We start from the raw sequence: 16,202 nt of genomic DNA, 5'->3' as shown, positions 1-16,202 counted from the left end.
GAGCCGAAATCGTACCATTGCTCTCCAGCCTAGGCAACAAGAACAAAACTCTGTCTCAAAAAAAAAAAAAACAAAAAACCCAGCAGTGAAACACATTAAAGGTGGATATTGTAATTCAAACTATAGTAATTTACAGGAAAAGGAAAACACAGTCTTTAGGTCCTTTGTATCTGGTCAAAATGTTTCATTAGTGAAAAATGTATTCAAAAATATTCTGGGTGCACAGATCTGCCACCTCAAACTGTTTCTGCTGTGGGTGTTCATACTGCAGTTAGAGGGAGAAGCAAACTCCTGGCCGGGCACGGTGGCTCACACCTGTAATCCCAGCACTTTGGGAGACCGAGGTGGGCGGATCATGAGGTCAGGAGATCGAGACCATCCTGGCTAACACGGTGAAACCCCGTCTCTACTAAAAATACAAAAAATTGGCCGGGCGTGGTGGCGGGCGCCTGTAGTCCCAGCTCCTCGGGGGGCTGAGGCAGGAGAATGGCATGAACCCGGGAAGCAGAGCTTGCAGTGAGCCAAGATTGTGCCACTGCACTCCAGCCTGGTCAACAGCAAGACTCCGTCTCAAAAAAACAAAAATAAATAAATAAATAAAGAAGCAAACTCCTGATACGTTTCTGTCAGGAGACTAATGGAAATGTCTGGTAGCCAAGAGAGCTGACCCTAAGTATACGTTTTCCATTTAGTTTTCATGTTTAGTTTTACTTAAACTCTTTATTCCAAGAGCTTCCAATGTACCCTACATTTTTCAGCAGCAGTTTTCCTCCTACTAATTTTGTTTAGTATTACAACTTTTGATTTTTAGGAAAGTTAGCAGCCTTCCCTCCCCTCCCCTCGACAGTTTCGCTCTTGTTTCCCAGGCTGGAGTACAATGGAGTGATCTTGGCTCACTGTAACCTCCATCTCCCAGGTTCAAGCGATTTTTCTGCCTCAGCCTTCCAAGTAATTGGGATTACAGGCTTGCACCACTATGCCTGGCTAATTTTTTGTATTTTCAGTAGAGACAGGGTTTCTCCATGTTGGTCAGGCTGGTCTCGAACTCCTGACCTCAGGTGATCCACCTGCCTCAGTCTCCCAAAGTGTTGGGATTACAGGTGTGAGCCACCGTGCCTGGCCAGCAGTGTACTTTCTTAAATTGTATATGTGTTTCGTTTTTGTGGGAAATGGAAGAATGTGGGAGGCTGCTGAATGAAAAGATTTATTGGCTACCCTAATTAAACTTATAAAGTCAGAGGGGTCCAGGCATTTTGTGTCTTCACAGAATTCAAAAGAAGTACTCTGTCTTTGTCAATAAAGATGAATCTGTTGCAGCAGTTTGGTGATGTGACAGAATGTGTTTTTGCACTGGGTTCAGTGTATTGTTTAACATGATCTAGCATCGTTGAGAGTACTTTAGCAATCCATTAGTTTCTTCCAATTTAATTGGGCATTATTGGATACCACTTCTCAGGAATACCATTCATTGTATGTGCCTGCTATTTCCAGAGGACTATTTAGATTTAGGATGAATGTTGGATGCCGATTTTTAAAGATACCATTGTGTATAATTGGAAATGTATTTACTCAATTAACGCATCATGGCTTAATTTTAGATTTTAATATTGTGATGCACAGGACAGCTGTGGAATAATAGCAAGTTTTTTGTTGTTGTTGTTTGCTTTTGATGGCACTGGCAGTGTCACTCCTCTAAAGAAATAAATGGTCCAGAACATACCAATTTCAGAAATGAAAGGGGAGGCTGGGTGCACAGTGGCTTCCGCCTGTAACGCCAGCACTTTGGAAGGCTGAGGCGGGCAGATCCCTTGGGGTCAGGAGTTCAAAACCAGCCTGGCCAACATGGTGAAATCCCGTATCTACTGGAAATTAAAAAATTAGCCGGACGAGGTGGCGCGTGCCTGTAGTCCCAGCTACTTGGGAGGCTGAGGCAGGAAAATCGCTTGAACCCAGGAGATGGGGGTTTCAGTGAGCTGAGATCACGCCATTGCAGTATTTTAGACATAGTGAGATTCTGTCTCAAAAAAAAAAGAACCCCATATGCAGTAGGCAAATCAGACCATGGCACAGACCAATTTTAGTCTTTTTAGAAATTAATATTACTTACTACATTTAATTTAAGCATGTAGTTCTCTTTAGTAGCATATGAAGGTGTCTCATATTTATTTTTCCCACAAAAGCATTTGTAGGCTGGGCGCTGTGGCTCACACCTGTAATCCCAGCACTTTGGGAGGCCAAGGCAAGAGGATCCCTTGAACCAGCAATTTGAGACAAAACTGGGCAAGATAGCAAGACCCTAAATCTATTTTTAAAATTTAAAAATTAGCCAGGCATGTTTTTGTGAGCCTGTAGTCCTAGCTACTTCAGGAAGCTGAGGTGGGAGGATCTCTTGAGCCCAGGAGTTCGAGGATGCGGTGAGCTGTGATTGCACCACTGCACTCCAGCCTGAGTGAGAGAGCAACACCGTATCTCTAAGAAGTTAATTAATTAGATGAAATGAAATTAAGCATTGTAAAGTCTTAAGCTACCACTTTGCAAGTTTTTTGTGTGTGTGTTTGTTTGTTTGTTTTGAGACAGAGTCTTGCTCTGTCGCCTAGGCTGGAGTGCAGTGGCGCAATCTTGGCTCATTGAAACCTCTGCCTCCTGGGTTCAAGCGATTCTTCTGCCTCAGCCTCCCAAGTAGCTGGGACTGCAGGCACGCACCAGCATACCCTGCTAATTTTTGTATTTTTAGTAGAGACAGGGTTTCACTATGTTGCTCAGGCTGGTCTTGAACTCCTGACCTCAGGTGATCCACCTGCCTTGGCCTCCCAGAGTGCTAGAATTACAGGCGTGAACCACCGCTCCCAGCCTAGCTTCCAGTATTTCTTTTTTTTCTTTTTTTGAGATGGAGTTTCACTCTTGTTGCCCAGACTGGAGTGCAATGGCGCCATCTTGGCTCACTGCAACCTCTGCTCCCCAAGTTCAGGCCATTCTCCTGCCTTAGCCTCCTGAGTAGCTGGGGTTACAGGTGCACACCACCATACCTGGCTAATTTTGCATTTTGAGTAGAAATGGGGTATCCCCATGTTCGTCAGGCTGGTCTCGAATTCAGATGATTCACCCACCTTGGCCTCCCAAAGTGCTGGAATTACAGGTATGAGCCATCGTGCCTGGCCTTTTTTTTTTTGGGAGATGCAGTCTCACTCTGTCACCCAGGCTAGAGTGCAGTGATGTGATCTTGGCTCACTGCAGCCTCTGCCTCCCAGGTTCAAATGATTCTCCTCTCTCAACCTCCTGAGTAGCTAGGATTACAGGTGCACACCACCACTCCCGGCTAATTTTTTGTATTTTTAATAGAGATGGGGTTTCACCATGTTGGCCAGGCTGGTCTTGAATGCCCGCCTGGGTCTCCCAAAGTGCTAGGATTACAGGTGTGAGCCACCATGCTCAGCCTGAGCCATGGCGCCCAGCCCAGTATTTCGTAAGAAGCATGAAGCATTCTAATTCTGTTTTCTTTTTTTACGCAACACGTTTTCAGTGTCTGGAAACATATAGAATCTTCTCTTTCTCCTTAGTGATTTTTCAGTTTCTCAATATTGTGTCCTGGTTCGAGTTTACTTTTTCTTTTTTTAAGACGGAGTTTCGCTCTTGTTACCCAGGCTGAAGTGCAGTGGCAGGATCTTGACTCTCTGCAACCTCCACCTCCCAAGTTCAGGCAATTCTCCTGCCTCAGCCTCCCGAGCAGCTGGGATTAAAGACATGCGCTACCACACGTGGCTAATTTTGTGTTTTTTAGTAGAGATGGGATTTCACCATTTTGGCCAGGCTAGTCTTGAACTCCTGACCTCGTGATTCACCCACCTCAGCCTCCCAAAGTTCTGGGATTACAGGCGTGAGCCACTGTGCCTGGCTGGTCTGGGTTTACGTTTAACTACGGTGCTTGACATGTACTTGGTGAATTATTTCAGTCTGGAAACTGCTCATTTTCTAGAATTAGTCCATTGATTTTCTCTCTGTGTTTTTTTTTTTTTTTTTCCTGTTCTGTCTTTTAAGAACTTCTTTCGTTATTGGACATTCTGGTCTAGTTGTCTCTCATTTTTTGTCTGTCCTTTGCTCCTTAATACATTTTTTCTTAGGAAATCCCCTCATCTTTATCTTCTAAACCTTTTATTGAGATTTTTCATTTGTCTCTGTATTTTCTTTTCATATATATAGAAATAGATGCATGTGTGTTTATGTAACACATATGCACATATATATATAATTATCTTGGGTTCTTTTTTTTTATCATGGTTGAAATATCTCGCTTTCCTTTGAGAATATCAGTGATCATTTAAAATTTCTCCCTGCCTCATATCTGCTTCCTCTTTGTTCATTTGTTTCTGCTTGTTTTTGCCTCTGTCTTTCTCATTAGAGACTTTCCCGAGAGTATCATAATCCCCACTTGTTTGCTCATATTTAAGTTTAGAGCCTAGCAAACTGATCAGAAGCTCTGAGTGGTGGTTCCAACTGAACTCTGGGACTGGTTCCAACTGAGCTGAACCTTATAGTTGGGTAATCCCTAATGCCAGTATCTTTAGGTCTTCCTTCATGGCCTGGTCATATATATCAGAGAATATGCCACTGTTCCGCCTGGAATATGAAGGTCTAGTGACCAGCATGATGCCATGTTTTCCCTGAAGCGTGTGTGTGTGTGTGTGTGTTTATAGAAACATGTATCCTTACCCAGTGCCTCACACTTAAAAGAGTCTTTTTTTTTTTTTTTTTTTTTTTAAAGACAGAGTCTTGCTCCGTTACCCAGGCTGGAGTACAGTGGCATGATCTCGGCTCACTACAACCTCTGTCTCCTGGGTTCAAGTGGTTCTCCTGCTTTAACCTCCCAAGTAGCTGGGACTACAGGCGTGTGCCACCATGCCTGGCTAATTTTTGTATTTTTTAGTAGAGACAGGGTTTCACTGTGTTGGCCAGGCTGATCTCAAATTCCCTACCTCAAGTGATCCACTCACCTTGGCCTCCCAAAGTGCTGGGATTACAGGTGTGAGCCACCACACCTGGCCAAAAGAGTCTGAATCAGTGCATGTTAAATGATGAAATGAGGATGCGATTGTCCTTATTTTGTACTTGAGGAAACTTTGCCTCTGAGGTTCAGGATCTTGTCTAATATTTCCAACACCAGTCTTTCTCATTCCAGTGCCCGTGCTCTTTCCCACAAAGGAAAAGTGTAGCTTTTCAGGCTTGTCTGAGCCTCATGTTAGAGGAATATTGTGATTGAAATACCAAGATTTGTGTAACAAGTATGGCCCATATTTTGGGTCTTAGCTTGCCAGTAGGGGTAAACTAAGCAAGTTGATTGGCCTTATCTGTGGTAATGTAGTACTTAGTAGGAGTTTAAAATTAAAAAAAAAAAAAAAAAAAAAAGCCGTCCAGGCACAGTGGCTCACACATGTAATCCCAGCACTCTGGGAGGCCGAGGCAGGTGGATCACAAGGTCAGGAGTTCGAGACCAGCCTGACCAATATGGTGAAACCCCATCTCCACTAAAAATACAAAAATTAGCTGGGCGTGGTGGCACATGCCTGTAATCCCAATTACTCAGGAGACTGAGGCAGGAGAATCGCTTGAACTTGGGAGTCAGTGAGCCAAGATTGCACCACTGCACTCCAGCCTAGATGACAGAGTGAGACTCCATCTCAAAAAAAAAAAAACCCTCAGTCATTTTGGGCAATACTTCTTTTTCTTTTTTCCCCTGGAAGAAGAAAATCCTTTTGTACATTTAAGTATTTATGGCAGAGCTAACTGGGTCCCTGCCTGTGAAAATGACTTACAGATTTGTCAAAACAGGAGTATTTATCTAAACAGCCTCATCCTAAAGTATTTGACTGATGTCTACAGCAATCAGTTTCTTAAGACATTCACAACAGGATTCAGTTATGTAAGAGTTCTTCTGCCAGTCAGCCTCACTCTCATTCCATTTCTCTCTTGCTGCTTTGAAAGACCTTCTTTTTGTTTTTGGTGTCCCGCAGTTATATGGTGATATATCTAGGTTTGGCTTCATCTATTGGAATTTGTTGGACTTCTTGAGGTGGTAGGTTGGAGTTTTTTGTTACTGCTGGGAAATTCTCATTTTCTCTTCACATATTGATGGTATGTAAGCCTCTCTCTCCTCACCTTCTGGAGCTCCGACTAAATATGTGTATTAGATATTCACACTGTGTCTTCTACATTTCTTAACCTCTCTTCTGTCTGTATTTTCCATCATTTTGTTTCTTTTCTTTCTTTCTTTCTTTATTTTTTGAGACGGAGTCTCGCTCTGTCGCCCAGGCTGGAGTACAGTGGCGCGATCTCGGCTCACTGCAAGCTCCGCCTCCCGGGTTTACGCCATTCTCCTGCCTCAGCCTCCCAGTAGCTGGGACTACAGGCGCCCGCCACATCGCCTGGCTAGTTTTTTTGTATTTTTTTTTAGTAGAGACGGGGTTTCACCGTGTTAGCCAGGATGGTCTCGATCTCCTGACCTCGTGATCCGCCCATCTCGGCCTCCCAAAGTGCTGGGATTACAGGCTTGAGCCACCGCGCCTGGCCCATTTTGTTTCTTTGGTTGAGCTTTGTATAGTTGCTTCTGATCTAGCTCTTAGTTCAAAATTCTGTCTTCAGCTGTGTGTAACTTGCTCTCAAACCCATCTATTGAGTTTTTTTGTTGGTTATGGTATTTTTCATGTCTAGAAATTATATGTCATTCTTTTTTAAGTATTCCATTACTGTTTTTTATTTTATTTTATTTTATTTTTTGAGACGGAGTCTTGATCTGATGCCTAGGCTGGAGTGCAGTGGCACTATCTCGGCTCACTGCAACTTCCACCTACCGGGTTCAAGCGAGTCTCCTGCCTCAGCCTCCTGGGTAACTAGGACTATAGGTGGGGGCCACCAAGCCTGGCTAATGTTTGGTGTTTTTAGTAGAGACGGGGTTTCACCATGTTAGCCAGGATGGTCTCTATCTCCTGACCTTGTGATCTGCCTGCCGTGGTCTCCCAAAGTACTGGGATTACAGGCGTGAGCCACCGCGCCCAGGCGCTCCATTGCCCTTTTTATAGTTTCTTATTTTCAAGTGTATTTCTTATTTCTTCAGACTTAATAAGCATACGTACTATTTGTTATCTGTATTATATTTTCTATAATCATACATGAAATCAGAATTTCTTCTTCTTTTTTTTTTTTTTTTAATTGAGACAGAGTTTCACTCTTGTTGCCCAGGCTGGAGTACAGTGGCGTGATCTCGGCTCACTACAACCTCCGCCTCCCAGGTTCAAGCAATTCTCCTGCCTCAGCCTCCCAAGTAGCTAGGATTACAGGCATGTGTCACCACACCTGGCTAATTTTGTATTTTTACTAGAGACGGGGTTTCTCCATGTTGGTCAGGGTGGCCTCAAACTCCCGACCTCAGGTGATCCACCCGCCTCAGCCTCCCAAAGTTCTGGGATTACGGGCATGAGCCACCGCACCCAGCTGAAATCGGATTTTCTATGTGAAATCCGATTTTGCTATTTGAGACACCCTTTGCTGTTTTTGTGCCCCTGTATGCTTGATTATTTTTGACTATATTTCTTATTATCCTTAAAAATTACTTGTATGAAGTTCATAGAGCCCTAGGATGAGGATACGTTTATGCTGAGAGGGTCTGCATTGGTTTATGCCAGACACCCGGAGGCACTAATAGTTAGGGATTACCTAGATGATAGAAATTTGGGCTGCAGCTATGCATGAGGGCTGGCTTACACTGACAGCCCTCAACAGCCCTCAGGAACTAATTTTTGTTTTCTTTTGTTTTCTGCTCAGCATCAAGAAAAAATTTTTTGCAGTCCCATGTGGAGTGATCATGGAGGGGAGAGGAAGTGTCGAGTTTAGTTTTCGTTAATCCTTATACTGACAGTATAGCCCTTTAGGATTCCAGGTTAAAGGGTGTAACCTTTTACGATTCCAATTTAAAGGCTGTAGCCTTTAGGATTCCAGTTTAATGCAGGGCGAGTTTTCTGTTAGATTCCCATCTTGGACAGATGCTGAGCTGTGACATTTGTCCCCTTTTCCAGATGAGATCTTCAAAACCCAAATTCAAGTTGCTAGATTGATTCAGGGCAAGAGTTCTGGAATCTGTGTGTCCTCTCAGTCTCCTCTACAGGTTTTTCTGTATCTTTCTGCCCTTAATTAGTGAAGTGTCCTAGAGTTCAGTCCTTGTTCTTTTCTATCTACAGCTGACTTCTTGATGTTCTTAGCTGATTTTATGGCTTTGCTGTTTCTGCATTGACAGCTTCCAGGCCAGACCTCTCTCTCAAACTCAATTTGAATATTATCAACCTACTCTACATCTTTAGTTGTAATTTAGTTGGTAGAGTTGGCAAACTGAACATGCCCAAGACGGAATTCCTAGGCTTCTCCATATACAGCTTTCCCCATTTTAGTTCATGGCTACTATACTATTGTAGTTGCCCCAGCCAGAATCCTTGATTTCATACTTGACTCCTTCTCCTCTGACATCTAACATCGATTTCAGGAAATCCTGTTGACTCTAATATGTATATCCAAGATCCTATTACCTCCTCTGCCTCATCCTGGCTTATACCACCATCATCATTCACCTGAATTATTGCAGTAGCCTTCTAATGAGCCTTCCTCCTTCCTCACTCTCTTATAAGTGTGCCTATGAGACAGATATGCCACCTTTCTACTCAAAATCACCAATGGCCTGTCATCTCACTCACAAGAAAGGCTTTATTTTTTCTGCTCACACATACCCTTCCCTCCCCAGCCTTCCAAAAACATGTCTGATCTTCTCTCTTCCCGGGCCCCTGATTGCTGAGTTCTCAGCCACACTGACCCCCTTGCTCTTCTTGAAACATATCAGGCAGTCATCTGCTCTAGATCTGTACATTCTTTTCCCTCTGCCTTGAATCCTCTTCCAAAGATACCTACATTATTCTTTAGGTGTCTGAGCAAATAACACCTTTTATAAGGTCTTCCCTAATTGTCCTACTTAAAATTAGATGCCTCCCCAGTACTCCTTATCCACCTTTCTTACTTTATTTTTTTTAATAATCATAACAGTTAACTTCTCCGTAGTGACTAGTAGCATGCACTATTCTAAGCACTTTATGTGTATACATTTAATTCCTGCATAACACAGTGTGTTGCTTTTATTGTTCTCATTTTACTGATAAGAAAACCAAGGCGCAGATAAAGGTTAAATTTACCCAAGATCACACAGATAGTGGGTGGCCAAGTTGGAATGTAAGACAATGGACTGTGAAACCTGTGCTGTTAACTATGTGCTATGCTTCCATATGTAGCACTTGTCACCTTCTATATTATATAACTTATTTAGTTGGTTAGTTTACTGTGGGTCACAAGCTACCATTTCTCCATCCCCTGTCCAACTGTGAGCTCCAGGCATGGTGGCTCACACCTGTAATCCCAGCACTTTGGGATGCTGAGGCAGGTAGATTGCCTGAGGTCAGGAGTTCAAGACCAGCCTGACCAACATGGTGAAACCCCATCTCTACTAAAAATACAATAATTAGCCGGATGTGGTGGCACATACCTGTAATCCCAGGTAGTAGGGAGGCTGAGGTAGGGAGAGTTGCTTGAACCTGGGAGGTGGAGGTTGCAGTGAGCTGAGATCTCCACTGCCCTCCAGCCTGGGTGACAGAGCGAGACATTATCTCAAAAAATAAAAATAAAAATATACATACATAAATGTCAGCTCCAGAAGATAGAGTTTTTTTCTGTTTTGTTTACTGCTGTATCTCTAGCACCTGTCGCAGTGTCTACTCCTTAGGTCCATGAGTATTTGTTGAAGAAGAGAATAAGAGATCTTTAAAAAGAACATTATATACTGTTTTAAGCAAATGTTTTTTTTTTTTTTTTTTTTTTTTTTAAGAGACAGGTTTTCATTCTGTCACCCAGGCTGGAGTGCAGGGAGTGCAGTGGTACAATCATAGCTCACTGCAGCCTCAAACTCCTGGGCTCAAGAGATCCTCCTGCCTCAGCCTCCTGAGTACTAGGACTACAGAAACATGCCACCACACCTGGCTAATTTTTAAATTTTGTGTAGAAATAGGGTCTTCCTTGTTGTCCAGGCTGGTCTTGAGCTCCTTGCGGTAAGCGATTCTCCCACCTTGGTCTTCCAAAGTGCTGAGATTATGAGCCACCATGCCCAGCTAGTGAATACATTTTAAACCTCAGTTAAAGAAATAATTTCCTAGGCAAAAGATTGAATGGCTATATGAAAGAAATCTGAAAAGCCCCATCACTGGCTAGAAATAGAAGAAAGTTATCGAAATTATTTCCTTTTCCCCACAAGAAAGGCCTCTAGCCCTTCTGGGATTACCAATAATTTTTTTTTTTTTTTTTTTTTTTTTTGAGACAGAGTATCACTCTGTTGCCCAGGCTGGGATGCAGTGACGTGATCTCAGCTCACTGCAACCTCTGCCTTCTGGGTTCAAGTGAGTCTTCTGCCTCAGCCTCCCAAATAGCTGGGATTACAGGTGCGTTTCACCATGCCTGGCTAATTTTTGTTTGTTTGTTTTTATTTTTAGTAGAGACAGGATTTCACCATGTTGGCCAGGCTGGTCTCGATCTCCTGATCTCAGGTGATCCACCCCCCTCAGCCTCCGAAAATGCTGGGATTACAGGCATGAGCCACCGTGCCCGGCCCAATAATACTTTGAAACTTTTAGAGTCAGATATACAATTTAGGGCAATGAAAAAGATCAGAACTATCCAATTCATTCTGGAATAGGCCACAAAATATTTGTATGGCTTTGATCACGTCTTTGACCTTTTCTGAGCTACTTTTTCCTTCTCTAGAAAATAAGTTGTGAATGCTGATCTCACGGGATTGTTGTGATTGCAGATTAGGATCTATGAAGCTTAGTAGTTTCTGGAAAATAGCACTCAGTAAATGATAGGAATTATTATGACAATGATACTGTTTCCAGACAAAATTAGCACACACGAAAGAAAACTTTACCCCAACTTAGTTTATCAATATAGAGTAGAATAATTTAAATAAAATACTAGCCAACAGGCTTATTAATAGAATCATCTGTCAAAACAGTTTATCTGAATCATGCAAGAAGGTTAGGTATAGGAAAATCACGCCAGGTGTGGTGTCTCGCGTCTGTAATCCCAGCACTTTGGGAGCATAAGGCATGAGAATTAGGAACTCTTGGCCGGGCGCGGTGGCTCAAGCCTGTAATCCCAGCACTTTGGGAGGCTGAGGCGGGTGGATCACGAGGTCAGGAGATCGAGACCATCCTGTATAACATGGTGAAACCCCGTCTCTACTAAAAAATACAAAAAAACTAGCCGGGCGAGGTGGCGGGCGCCTGTAGTCCCAGCTACTCGGGAGGCTGAGGCAGGAGAATGGCGTGAACCTGGGAGGCGGAGCTTGCCGTGAGCTGAGATCCGGCCACTGCACTCCAGCCCGGGCCACAGAGCAAGACTCCGTCTCAAAAAAAAAAAAAAAAAAAAAAAAAAAAAGAGAATTAGGAACTCTAGAGGCCAAGAGTTCAAGGCCAGCCTGAGCAATATAGCAAGACCCCATCTATAAAATGAAAAACTAGTTGAATGTGGTGCCACTTCTGTGCAATGCTCACTACTTAGGAGGCTGGGGCAGGAGGATTGCTTGAGTTCAGAAGATAAACACTGCAGTGAGCTATGATCACACCACTGTACTCCTGCCTGGGTTACAGAGCAAGACCCTGACTCAAAAAAAAAAAAAAAAAAAATTCATACTATAAACTATGTCGATAGGATAAATAAGACAATCACATGCTTTCATAACAGTCATTTAGTAAAATCTAATAAAACTCATTGCATGTTCTTAACTAAAGCACTTGAACCTATGATGAAGAGCTTCTGTATTCAATAGCCAACTTTGTACTTAGAGAAACACTACAAGTATGTTTAATTAAAATAAGCAAGAAAAAGAGAATGCCTGTTACGATCATTATGATACAGTATTACTTTTGTCTCAACTAGAAATTTATAACATTCCCCAAATAAAACAGTAACAAAAGTGGTTCAGATTAGTAAAAGAGGACACAAAACAGTAAATATTGGAAAGAATGAGATGAAACTCACTAGTTGCAGATGGTATGATTTTATATTTAGAAAATCAAGAGGAATCACAGAAAAGCTACTAATATGAATATAAATTCATCACAGTGGTTGGTTAGATATAGGACGAACATACAAAACTCAATAGCAACTTTATAATGAGCTATGTCTGGTTAAAATTTATTCATTTGTATATATTTGCCATAATTTTTCTTGTTAGATCAGAAAAGAGTAAAGCCACATGTAAAGCACCTTAAACTATTTCTCAGGCCTAAAATTTAATTATAATCTGTTAGAAGGTATTCGTGTATTTGTGTCAGAGGTCTCCAAGATGATTCCCAGGTTCAGTGATTTCCTAGGAAGACTCACAGGACTCGGCATATAGTCATATGCACTGCTAAGATTTAATACAGTAAAAGAATACAGAGCAATATGAGCAAAGGAAAAAGATATGTGGGGTGAGTTTAGAGAAAACCAAGTACAAATTTCCAGGGACCCTCTTCCAGCGGAGTCACACAGGATACACTTAATTACCCAACCAACAAGTTGTGACAGCATGGATTAAATATTACCTACCAGGGAAGCTTATTAGGAACTCAGTAACCAGGGTTTTTATTGGGAACTGATCTTGTGGGCACTCTCTGCCTGACTCTTAACAAAATGCTTGACTCCCAGAAGACAGGCAGGTGTTCAGTATAAACCATCTTGTTTGCACATTCTAGGGAGAGCGAGCCACTCTTTATCACTTCTGCTAATGGTAGGAATTGTCACCAAAACTAAGTTCCCAGAAGCCAGCCAGGGGCCAACCCAACAGGCAAAGCTTCCGAAGGATGGCAGTCTGGCTTGCTATGCTAACTCTTCTCTGCACAGTATTATTGAAGAAAAAAAAAAAAAAAAAAAGAGCCAGGAGGGAAGTTGGTTAGCAAGTAGTACAAAGAAAAAGGAGACCTTGAGAAAAAAATAATAGCAATGTCCATTTTAGCCCTATCCAAGAGGAAAAGCGATATGGCCATCTTTAGGGATCTGTAGTGCAGAAAATGCCTCAATCTGTCTTATCAAAAGAATCATTCAATTTACTCCCTTTGTGTTTGGATTACAAGATACTTCTAATTTATCTGAATTATTTGCTTAATATTTTTAGTACTGGTATTACATTCACAAAGTCACAGAACCAAAAATTCCAAGAAGGCATATTGTGAAATCTCTTCCTGCCGCCTAGTCCCAATGCGCTAAGTTCCTATCTCTCCCTATAGATAATCATTGTTACCTGTTTCTTATCCTTTTAGAATAAAATTGTAAATGGATACACAAACTAAAACAAATAGTCTTTTTTTTTTTTTTTTTTTTTTTGGAGATGGAGTCTCACTCTGTTGCCCAGACTAGGGTACAGTGGTATGATCTTGGCTCACTGCAACCTCCACGTCCTGGGTTCCAGCAGTTCTCCTGCCTCAGCCTCCCTAGTAGCTGGGATTACAAGCACACGCCAGCACGCCCAGCTACTTTTTGTATTTTTAGTAGAGACGAGGTTTCACCATGTTGGCCAGGTTGGTCTTGAACTCCTGACCTCAAGTGATCTGCCTGCCCTTGGCCTCCCAAAGTGCTGGGATTACAGGCATGAGACACCATGCCCAGCCAACAAATAGTCTTTAGTTTCCTTAGTTATATAAATAGTAGTAACATCTTATACCACATTGCACCATGTCTTTTTTCATTTAATAAGAAGTATTGAGGCTGAGCCTGGTAGCTCACACTTGTAATCCCAGCACTTTGGGAGGCTGAAGGTGGGCTGATCACTTGAGGTCAGGAGTTCAAGACCAGCCTGGTCAATATGGCGAAACCCTGTCTCTGCTAAAAACACAAAACTTAGCCAGGCACAGTGGCGTTATCCTGTAATCCTAGCCACTCAGGAGGCTGGGGCACAAGAATCACTTGGGCAGCGGAGGTTGCCGAGAGCCGAGAGGTGGAGGTTGCACTCTAGCCTGGGCAACACAGTGAAACTCTGTTTCAAAAAAAAAAGAAAAAAAAGTGTTGGAGACCTTTCATACCTGTTCATAAAGAACTTCTTCATTCTTTTTTATAGCTGCTGCTTATTCCATTGTATTATTCTAGCATAATTTATTGTACCAATCCTGTATTGCTGGTCATTTGGTTGTGTTATTTCCATTTCTTCACTATTACTAACAAGGCTTCAAGGAATAACTTAATACTTAGTGATTTTATTGGTTGCATAGTGTATCTGTAGGGAAAATTTCTAGTTTGAGAATTTCTGCATTAATGATATATGCATTTGAGTGTAATAGATGCTGCCAAATTAAATTGTCTTCTGAAGTGTTTATACCAATGTATACTCCTGTCACCTACATATGTGTATTTCCCCACATTCTTGCCAACAGTGTATATTCTCAAACTTTTAGAAATTTTGCTAAACTGATAGGTTAAAAATGGAATTTTTTTTTTTTTTTGAGATGGAGTCTTGCTCTGTAACCCAGGCTAGAGTGCAGTGGTGTGATCTTGGCTCCCTGCAGCCTCCACCTCCTGGGTTCAAGTGACTCTCCTGCCTCAGCTTCCCAAGTAGCTGGAATTATAGGCATGCACCACGCCCGGCTAATTTTTATGTTTTTAGTGGAAACAGGGTTTCATCATGTTGGCCAGGCTGGTCTCCACTCCTGACCTCAGGTGATCTGCCCACCTTGGCCTCCCAAAGTGCTGGGATTACAGGTGTGAGCCAATGTGCCTGGCTGAGAGGCTCTTTCAATATTATGAGATTAATCCTTTGTAATGTGAGTTCCAGATATTTTCTTTTTTCTTTTTTCTTTTTTTTTGTTGAGATGGAGTCTCGCTCTGCCGCCCAGGCTGGAGTGCTGTGGCCGGATCTCAGCTCACTGCAAGCTCCGCCTCCCGGGTTCACGCCATTCTCCTGCCTCAGCCTCCCGAGTAGCTGGGACTACAGGCGCCCACCACCTCGCCCGGCTAATTTTTTTGTATTTTTTTAGTAGAGACGGGGTTTCACCGTGTTAGCCAGGATGGTCTCGATCTCCTGACCTGGTGATCCGCCCGTCTCGGCCTCCCAAAGTGCTGGGATTACAGGCTTGAGCCACCGCGCCCGGCCCCAGATATTTTCTTTAGTTCATTATTTGACTTTTGATTTTGTTTATGCTATATTTTACCATTCATAAGCTTTTGATTTTTATGTAACTAGGTTTATCAATCATAGTTAATCATAACAGGAAAGTCTAGGTCAAAAAAATAATTACTATGTTTTCTTTCACCACTTTTATTGTTTAATTTTTTACATTTACATATTTGATATATTTGGAATTTGTCCTAATGTGTGGTGTGAAGTATGGACCCAACTTTCTTTTATATGGGTATTCAGTTTTTCCAACCAATCTGAGGTGTCATTATTGTCATGTATACATAAGTCCTAAATGTTCTGGAGTCTAATTCTGGACTTTTCATTCTGTTCCATTGGTTTTCTGCCTACTCTTATACCAGCACCACTTTAATTACTGAGCTTTTTGTTTTGTTTTGTTTTTTTGTTTTGAGACAGGGTCTCGCTCTGTTGCCCAGAGTGGAGTGCAGTGGCGCCATCATAGCTCGTTGTACCCTTGACCTCCCTGGCTCAAGTGACCGTCTCACCTCAACCTCCCAAGCAGCTGGGACTGCAAGCATGTATCACCACATTTGGCTCATTTTTCTATTCTTTGTAGAATCGGGGTCTCACTATTTTGCCCAGGCTGGTCGCAAACTCCTGGGCTCAAGTGATTCTCCCACCTCCCAAAGAGCTGGGATTGTAGGCGTGAGCCACTGTGCCTGGCCCTACTGAGGTGTAAAGTATGTTTCAATATCTGATGAGTCTAGTTCCCCCTGTGCTGTTTTTCACAGTTCTCTTGGGTAATCCAATTTCTCCATATGAACTTTACAAGTACTTTTTTCAGTTGTAGAAAAAAAGTCTGTGACTATTTTCATTGAGATTGGTTTAAATTTTAATAAGTTAGTGTAATGACATTTTAGAATTATTTTATCTCTGAGAACATAGTATGTCTTGGCTGGGCATGGTGGCTCATGCCTGTAATCCCAGCACTTTGGGAGGCTAAGGTGGGTGGATCGCT

General features: G+C 42.4%; 1 protein-coding gene across 2 annotated transcripts in view; it reads left to right on the top strand.

The window, feature by feature from the left end:
• Positions 1-16,202, top strand: part of SCAI (suppressor of cancer cell invasion) — a 191,554-nt gene that overhangs the window by 152,154 nt on the left and 23,198 nt on the right. The window lies entirely within an intron of this gene.

The sequence above is a fragment of the Trachypithecus francoisi genome, unplaced genomic scaffold, assembly GCF_009764315.1.
Source record: "Trachypithecus francoisi isolate TF-2019V2 unplaced genomic scaffold, Tfra_2.0 Contig01585, whole genome shotgun sequence".
Lineage (NCBI taxonomy): Eukaryota > Metazoa > Chordata > Mammalia > Primates > Cercopithecidae > Trachypithecus > Trachypithecus francoisi.
Note: the sequence above shows the minus strand (reverse complement) of the source record. Positions and strands in the feature narration are given on the sequence as shown.